General features: G+C 39.2%; 1 non-coding gene across 1 annotated transcript; it reads left to right on the top strand.

The window, feature by feature from the left end:
- Positions 1-2,330: 2,330 nt before the first annotated feature.
- Positions 2,331-2,437, top strand: LOC129039797 (small nucleolar RNA U13). The gene has a single exon (XR_008503495.1). It is a non-coding gene; the product is annotated as a small nucleolar RNA U13 (small nucleolar RNA).
- The last annotated feature ends 5,392 nt before the right edge of the window (positions 2,438-7,829 follow it).

The following is a 7,829-nucleotide window of genomic DNA, read 5'->3' as shown; positions in this document are numbered from 1 at the left end:
AAGAACCAAGTGAGGCTAAATAGGCAATCCTTGTCCTATGATATAGCATCACATATTAATAGAATTTGTGACGGGAGGGAGGAGGCAGGCGCGGTAGCTTATGCCTGTAATCCCACCACTTTGAGAGGCCAAGGTGGACGGATCACCTGATGTCGGGAGTTCACGACCAGCCTGACCAACATGGAAAAACCCCATCTCTACTAAAAATACAAAATTAGCCAGGCGTGGTGGTGCATGCCTGTAATCGCAGCTACTTGGGAGGCCAAGACAGGAGAATCGCTTGAACCTAGGAGGCGGAGGCTGTGGTGAACTGAGATCGTGCCATTGCACTCCAGCCTGGGCAATAAGAGTGAAACTCCATTTCAAAAAAAAAAAAAATAGAATTTGTGACCGGAGAGGACTTGGACCTGTCACCTAATTTCACAGAAGAAGAAACTGAGCCCTAAAGAAGGGAAATGACTAACTCAGGATCGCCAGTGACCAGTGGCAGAGCTGGGAGTAGAATTCAGGTCTCCTGAGATTTACCCTCTGGTGCTTTCTCTCCTGTCTTGCTTATTTTCATGTGAACCCTTTTTGATCACACTTCCCTTTCCTGCTTTCCAGCCTTTTGATCACACTTCTACTTTCCTGCTTTTCAGCCTGAGTATGTCTACTTATGAGAAATACAGAGATCATTTAAGGAGCTGAGAACTTCCTTCTCACTTAGAGCTCCATAGAAGTCAGGACTCCCATTCACATGGGACAGACGAGAAAGAAAAAAGTTTGGAAGGGAGTTTCACTTGCCAGAGTCCACACAGCTACGGTTAGACCTCAGACCTCCTGAACAACCAAGCCGATGTCCTTCCCAACACATTAAAATAGGTGGGCTAAATAGGTGGCCTGGTACATTACATGAATGTACTGTTCTTTTGTTTAAAGAAGTGTGTGGGAAACAGAATTTGATCTAATTAAAGGCCATTAGGGGTGGATTAATGAAGTTACGAAAAGGGCCTCATTAAAAGAAGCTGTCCTCTAAAAGGCAAGCCAATGGCAGTTATCTTTCCAAAGTGAACATTAGAAAGTGGTTCCTGTGTAATTTTCCAATCATTTAACTTAAAGATTCCTATCTATTGATACATGAGGGTCTGCATGTACTTTTGTGATGGCTTGAACCTAGGTTGACTTGAGCAAAAAGCTGCTCAAGGTCAGTGATCATTGTTTAAATTATGAAAGTAATATAAGCACATTACAGATCTTTGGAAAGTTCAGGGAGGAAAAAAATGTACCCATGGTTCTACCATCCAGCATGGTATTGTTATTATTTTGTACATTCCCTTTCTGTCTTCTTACCAGAAGTATCTTTATGTAGTTTTAAATGGTCTTCCTCTAATTTTCATAGCATATTATGAACTCATATTACACTTTCCCCTGTGACATTAGATCATAAATATTTTTCTCATAGATTTTGTCTTCATGAGCTTCACATCTAATGGCTGCAAAAAGGTCCACCTTATGGGGGTCCCAGAAGGTGCTTGTGATTCTCTAGAGGATTCATGAACATCATTCCAGGAGGGTCATATTGTCAAAGACAGCAATGGCATTTGTTTTAATTTCAAAAAGTAAAAAGTAGCTCAGTTTTTAATTTAAAACATTGCCCCTTTAAAGCTAAGCGGCATGAGAGCCTCTGGGTGTGTGTCACGTGGATACACACAGGATTAGTGGAGATGATAAGCCAGTCCCTCAGTCCATACCCCGCTCAGCACAACACGCTGGGGACTAACACCTAAGAAGTCTATTGGACAGTTATAAATTCCACACGGTTGCATACTATAACGTGGATGAACCTTAAAAACATTATGCTGGCTGGGCGCGGTGGCTCACGCCTGTAATCCCAGCACTTGGGGAGGCCGAGATGGGTGGATCACCTGAGGTCAGGAGTTTGAGACCAGCCTGGCCAACATGGTGAAACCCCATCTCTACTAAAAATACAAAAATTGGCCGGGCATAGTGGTGGGTGCCTGTAATCCCAGCTACTCAGGAGTCTGAGGCAGGAGAATTACTTGAACTCGGGAGGGTGGAGGTTGCAGTGAGCTGAGATTGCACCACTGCACTCCAGCCTGGATGACAGAGTGAGACTCTGTCTCAAAAAAAAAAAAAAAAAAAAAAGAAATTTAGGGGATACATTCAAACTATAGCAAGGAACAATTCATTTACTGGGAATAATGATTATCCATACCCCAATTCCATTTCCAAATGTACTTGTAGAAAATTGTTTGCAAATGACAGCCTGAAATCTCTCTCATCTCTTTGTTTTGAAACAAAACATAAAATGTCCAAAAATAAAAGTTGAGATCCGTTTGTGATTCATAAGGGTGATGATTGGGTTTTCATGCTAATATGTGAGATGTGACTCCTTCAAACTTCCTTGTTATGACATCAGCACATTACTCATCTGATGTGAAAAGAAATTTTTAATTAAAAAAAGTTGATATTTTAAGCTAAAATGCAAAAATTCTAAACACTAGACAATCACAATAGCTTTTGTCCATTTGACTGCCATAGCATGTAGTTACCTTTATTTTATTTTATTTATTTTATTTTATTTTATTTTATTTTATTTTATTTTATTTTATTTTATTTTATTTTATGACAGAGTCTTACTTTGTAGCCCAGGCTGTAGTGCAGTGGTTTGTCAGTGCAACCTCTGCCTCCTGAGTTCAAGTGATTCTTATGCCTCAGCCTCGCGAGAAGCTGGGGTTACAGGCATGTGCCATCACGCCCAGCTAGGTTTTTTTTCTTTTCTTTTTTTTTTTTTTTGAGACGGAGTCTCGCTCTGTTGCCCAGGCTGGAGTGCAGTGGCGCGATCTCGGCTCACTGCAAGCTCCACCTCCCAGGTTCACGCCATTCTTCTGCCTCAGCCTCCCGAATAGGTGGGACTACAGGCACCCACCACCATGCCCGGCTAATTTTTTTGTATTTTTTTTTTAGTGGAGACGGGGTTTCACCATGTTGGCCAGGATGGTCTCCATCTCCTGACCTCGTGATCCGCCCACGTCGGCCTCCCAAAGTGCTGGGATTACAGGCGTGAGTCACAGCGCCCGGCCATTTTTGTATTTTTAGTAGAAACGAGATTTCACCATGTTAGCCAGGCTGGTCTTGAACTCCTGACCTCAGGTGATCCACCCACCTTAGCCTCCCAAAGTGCTGGGATTACAGGCATGAGCCACCTGGCCCAGCTGCATGTAGTTACTTTTAATCTATACTGAATATAGGCTTGGTCCCTAAACTAACCGTAATAAACAATTCCATTTCAAAATGTAAATCACAAATTATATTTTGTCTTTCATAATTGATTTAAAGTATGTGTCATGTTAAACAGAAAGTTGAATTTTGTCTTAATAACATGAATATTATTGAAGATTATATTAAATTAATATTTTTTGTAGAACTGTAATACTTTTTTAAACATAAAAAATTTTACAAAAAATTGTAAAACATATATCAATGAGCTAATATTTATAAGTGTAATATTCTAAATATTTTTGAAGTGCCTGTAACAATGCCTAGAACAGTGCCTGGTACATAATAAGCATTATATGTGTCTGTTAAATAAAAAGAAAACAAAATTACAAAATATTTTAAAATACTACAAGTTTTATAAGTATATTTATACATATGAATTGATAAAGAACATTTGCATAGTAGAAAATATATATACATTGGAAAATGCAGATTTATGTAATCATTGCCCCATTGTTGGCTATTCAGTTTACTGCCAGTGTCTTTTTTAAAGGATTACTATGATGAACATTTTTCAAGCGTAAAGAAGTTTCAGTAGTTTATGTTATTTTCTTAAGGTATCTTCACAGAATTGGGTAACCAGTGCAAAAGTTGTGATGACATGTATTACTTTCTATATGTGTCATAGTTGCTAATATTATCTTAGTGGCACTTAGCATAAGGAAAATATAATGCCCCAACTCTGAGTCAGGCTCTGTTGCAAGAGGCTTTACCAAACTTATTGCTATGGTTGGAATATTTATTTCCTCCAAAACTTTGTTGGAATTTAATCCCCAACATGGCAATATTGAGGAGGGGGTCTTTAAGAGGTGACTGGGTTATGAGGTCTCTGCTCTCATGAAGGGATTAGTTGATCAGTGGGTTAATGGATTAACGGGCTATCCTGGGAGTAGGACTGGTGGCTTTATTAGAAGAGGAAGAGAGACCTGAACTAGCATGCTCAGCCCCCTCGCCATGTGATGCCCTATGCCACCTTGGGGCTCTGCAGAGTCCTCACCAACAAGAAGGCCCTCACCAGATGTGGCCCCTCGACCTTGGACTTCTTAGCCTCCATAACTATAAGAAATATTTTTTTTTCTTTATAAATTACCCAGATTCAGGTATTCTGTTATAACCAACAGAAAATGGGCTGGGCACGGTAGCTCATGCCTATAATTCCAGCCCTTTGGGAGGCCAAGGTGGGCGGATCACTTGTGGCCAGCAGTTTGAGACCAGCCTGGCAAACAACCTCCTTACTAAAAATACAAAAATTAGCTGGGCATGGTGGCACATGCCTGTAATCCCAGATACTCAGGTGACTGAGTCACGAGAATTGCTCGAACCCAGAAGGGGGAAGTTGCAGTGAGCTAAGATGGCATTAGTGCACTCTAGCCTGGCTGACAGAGCGAGACAAAAAAAAAAAAAAGAAAGAAAGAAAAAAGGCAATAGAAAACGGACAAAGACACTTATCTTTATGGATCTTCATGATAATTCTGTTGGGTAGGAGGTAGTATTATCATTCCTATTTTCTAGATGAATCAACTGAGACTCAAAGAGTTGAATCACAATGACCTGATGTCTAGGAGGGAACACTGAGTTTCAACTGCAAGTACACCAAGTAGGAAAGACTGTCTTGTGGTAAATTTCTTTCTCTTGGCTAAAAGTAGGGGGTGATATGGGGTCGATTTGTTATTGTCATCTACAAGAAAGATGGAAAAGGCTTCTACATTATCATGAACTTGAGAATCTTGCTGTTAAAAACTGGAAAGATGAAAAATGGGGCGGAGGGTGGGCAAGAGTGATTGGTAGGATTACTTGGTGTATCAGTTTCCTAGGGCATCCATCACAAAGTACCACAAACTGGGACGCTTAAACAATAGATATTTATTCTCTTATAGTTTTGAAGGCTGGAAGTCCAAAATCAAGGTGTCAGCAGGCACCTGCTCTCTCTGAAGGCTCTAGTTTCAGTTGGTTACTGTCAGTCTCTGGTGTGGCTTGGCTTGTGCATGCATCACTCTAATCTCTGTCTTCACATGGTCTTCTCCCCACTGGGAAGACAGAGATAGTGATTTGGACACAGACACCAAGTCTCTGTGTAAAGACACTATTTCCAAATAAGATTCTGGGTGAACATGAATTGTGCAGGGTTACTATTTAACCCAGCACTGTACACTTGGGTAGGAGAAGCCTGATACTTCTGCCCCTTCCCACTTTCTACTTTGTGCATGCAGTGGCTAGCAGAGGTATCTCTGCTCTCAGAAGTGAGGGGAAATCCTTATGTCCCTAGGCAATGTCTTAGTAGGCTGCTGACACCCAGGAGAAACAGTCTCTTCAGACTCAGAAGGCTACATATAGGCCCATCCCCATCATCTTCCTCCACAGTTGCTGGAAGAAGGCTGCAATAAATAGCTCCCATAGTTGGGGCAACAGAGAACCTCAAAGGAAAAGATGTGCACAGAGCCAAGAATTACTAACACGTCGTAAAAGAGAAGCACAAAATGAAACAAATGACTAGTACCTGAGAAACAGATCATAGAACTCACAGAAGGGGATTTTAAGAGAAGTATAATGAACCTTTCATCACAGGGATAAAAGACAACTGAATCCATAAGACAAGAAGGAAATTATGAAAAAGAAACAAATAGAGATCTTGGAAGTGAAAAGTATTCAGAAGAGAGGGAAATGGTAAAATGAATACAGATGAAGAGCTGTTTATTGAGCTGGAAACAATAGCTGAGGGAGTCTCCCAGAATGTAGTGTAAGAGGTCAGAGAAAAATTATGAAAGAAATGTTTAGAAACATGGAGGGTAGAACCAGAAGCTCCCAAATCTATCAATTCACATTCCAGAAGAAAATAAAAAGCAGAAAATATGAGAGAGAGGAAAAAGTAAAAACATATTAAAAGAAAAATTTTCAGAGTTGAATAAAAGCACAAATCTTCAGGTTGAAAACCGAGTAGGATGAATAGAAATGACTACACTTAGATACACATAGTGAAATTTTAAAACAAGTGTAAGGAGAAATTCTAAAAGCATCCAAAGATTTTTAAAATTTTTTCTGCAAAGACTAATATCAGAATTCTCAGTAAAAATGCATTGCATACAAGAAGGCAATATAAATACATCTTCAACATTTTGAGAGAACATTGTTACAAACCTAGAATTCTATTTTTTTTTTTTTTTTTTTTTTGAGATGGAGTCTCGCTCTGTCGCCCAGGCTGGAGTGCAGTGGTGTGATCTCAGCTCACTGCAAGCTCCACCTCCTGGGTTCACACCATTCTCCTGCCTCAGCCTCCCGAATAGCTGGGACTACAGGCGCCCACCACCACGCCTGGCTAATTTTTTGTGTTTTTAGTAGAGACGGGGTTTCACCGTGTTAGCCAGGATGGTCTCGATCTCCTCATGATCCACCCACCTCGACCTCCCAAAGTGCTGGGATTACAGGCGTGAGCCACCACGCCCAGCCACAAACCTAGAATTCTATACCCATCTAAACTATTATTTAAGTGTAAATGCAAAAAAAAAAAAAATACATTTATAAACATTCAAGGATCTGGAAAATTTACCATCCACCATGAATTAAGAGAGAATAAACTTAACCAGAAAACAAAAACAAAACAAAACAAAACAAAGAAGAAGAAGAGAAATACACGAAGCAGTATCTTATTGAAGAAATCAGTAAAATTTATTATAAAACTCATATAAATTAGGATAATCACTAGAAGTAGTAACAGGTGCAAGTTTTAAATTTTGAGAAGGACAAAATAAGACGAAGAAAACTCACCAATTTTGCAAAAGACAAAAGGAAATTTAAAAAATCCAGGAGAAGTAGAAAAGACAAATAAAATGAGAGGAATAGTTCAGATGTCTCAATATCACATTAAATATGATTGGGTTAAGCCCATGGATAAAAGGAGAATTTTAGATTGGATGTTTGAAAACTTAACCATTATAAGAGACACATCTAAAACAAAATCATCTGAGAAGTTTGAAAATAAAGTGATGGAAAAGGATATTTCAATGAAAAAAATGTGTGATTATATTTAAATCAGATAAAATGGAATTCAAGGAAGGTTTAGAAAGTGGATCTACCCAGTAGTAGTCAGCACCCCTGGTAGCTAGATAATAGTTTCTAAACATCGCTTCACACATACACATGAAATCAATGTTCACTTGAAAAAAGGCTGATTCCAGGTCTGGGACAAGAAATATACAAGAGGAGCCTGGACCAACATGTCATATCTGAGGCAAGAAAGCTGAAGACTACAGAGAGAGTGTCAAAACTACTTAGGAAACAACTTGAAGAGGCTCCTACTGGCTAAAGATGCAACAATCATGCATTAATAAAAATGATAATTGCAATGATTAAAACACTTCAAATATACTTAAGTTTATGAATATGGAAATGAAATAATTTTTTTAAAAAACCTTTATTGGCCACTTTCTATAAAAAAAAACCCGGGAACTGAGGAACATGTTAAACACTATCACAGAAAGATAATCAGCAAAATCCAGACTGCAGGAAATTCTACAGAACAAAAGACCCAAAAAATATATTCCAAGCAAAAAAGA

Source organism: Pongo pygmaeus, chromosome 5, assembly GCF_028885625.2.
Source record: "Pongo pygmaeus isolate AG05252 chromosome 5, NHGRI_mPonPyg2-v2.0_pri, whole genome shotgun sequence".
NCBI lineage: Eukaryota > Metazoa > Chordata > Mammalia > Primates > Hominidae > Pongo > Pongo pygmaeus.
Note: the sequence above shows the minus strand (reverse complement) of the source record. Positions and strands in the feature narration are given on the sequence as shown.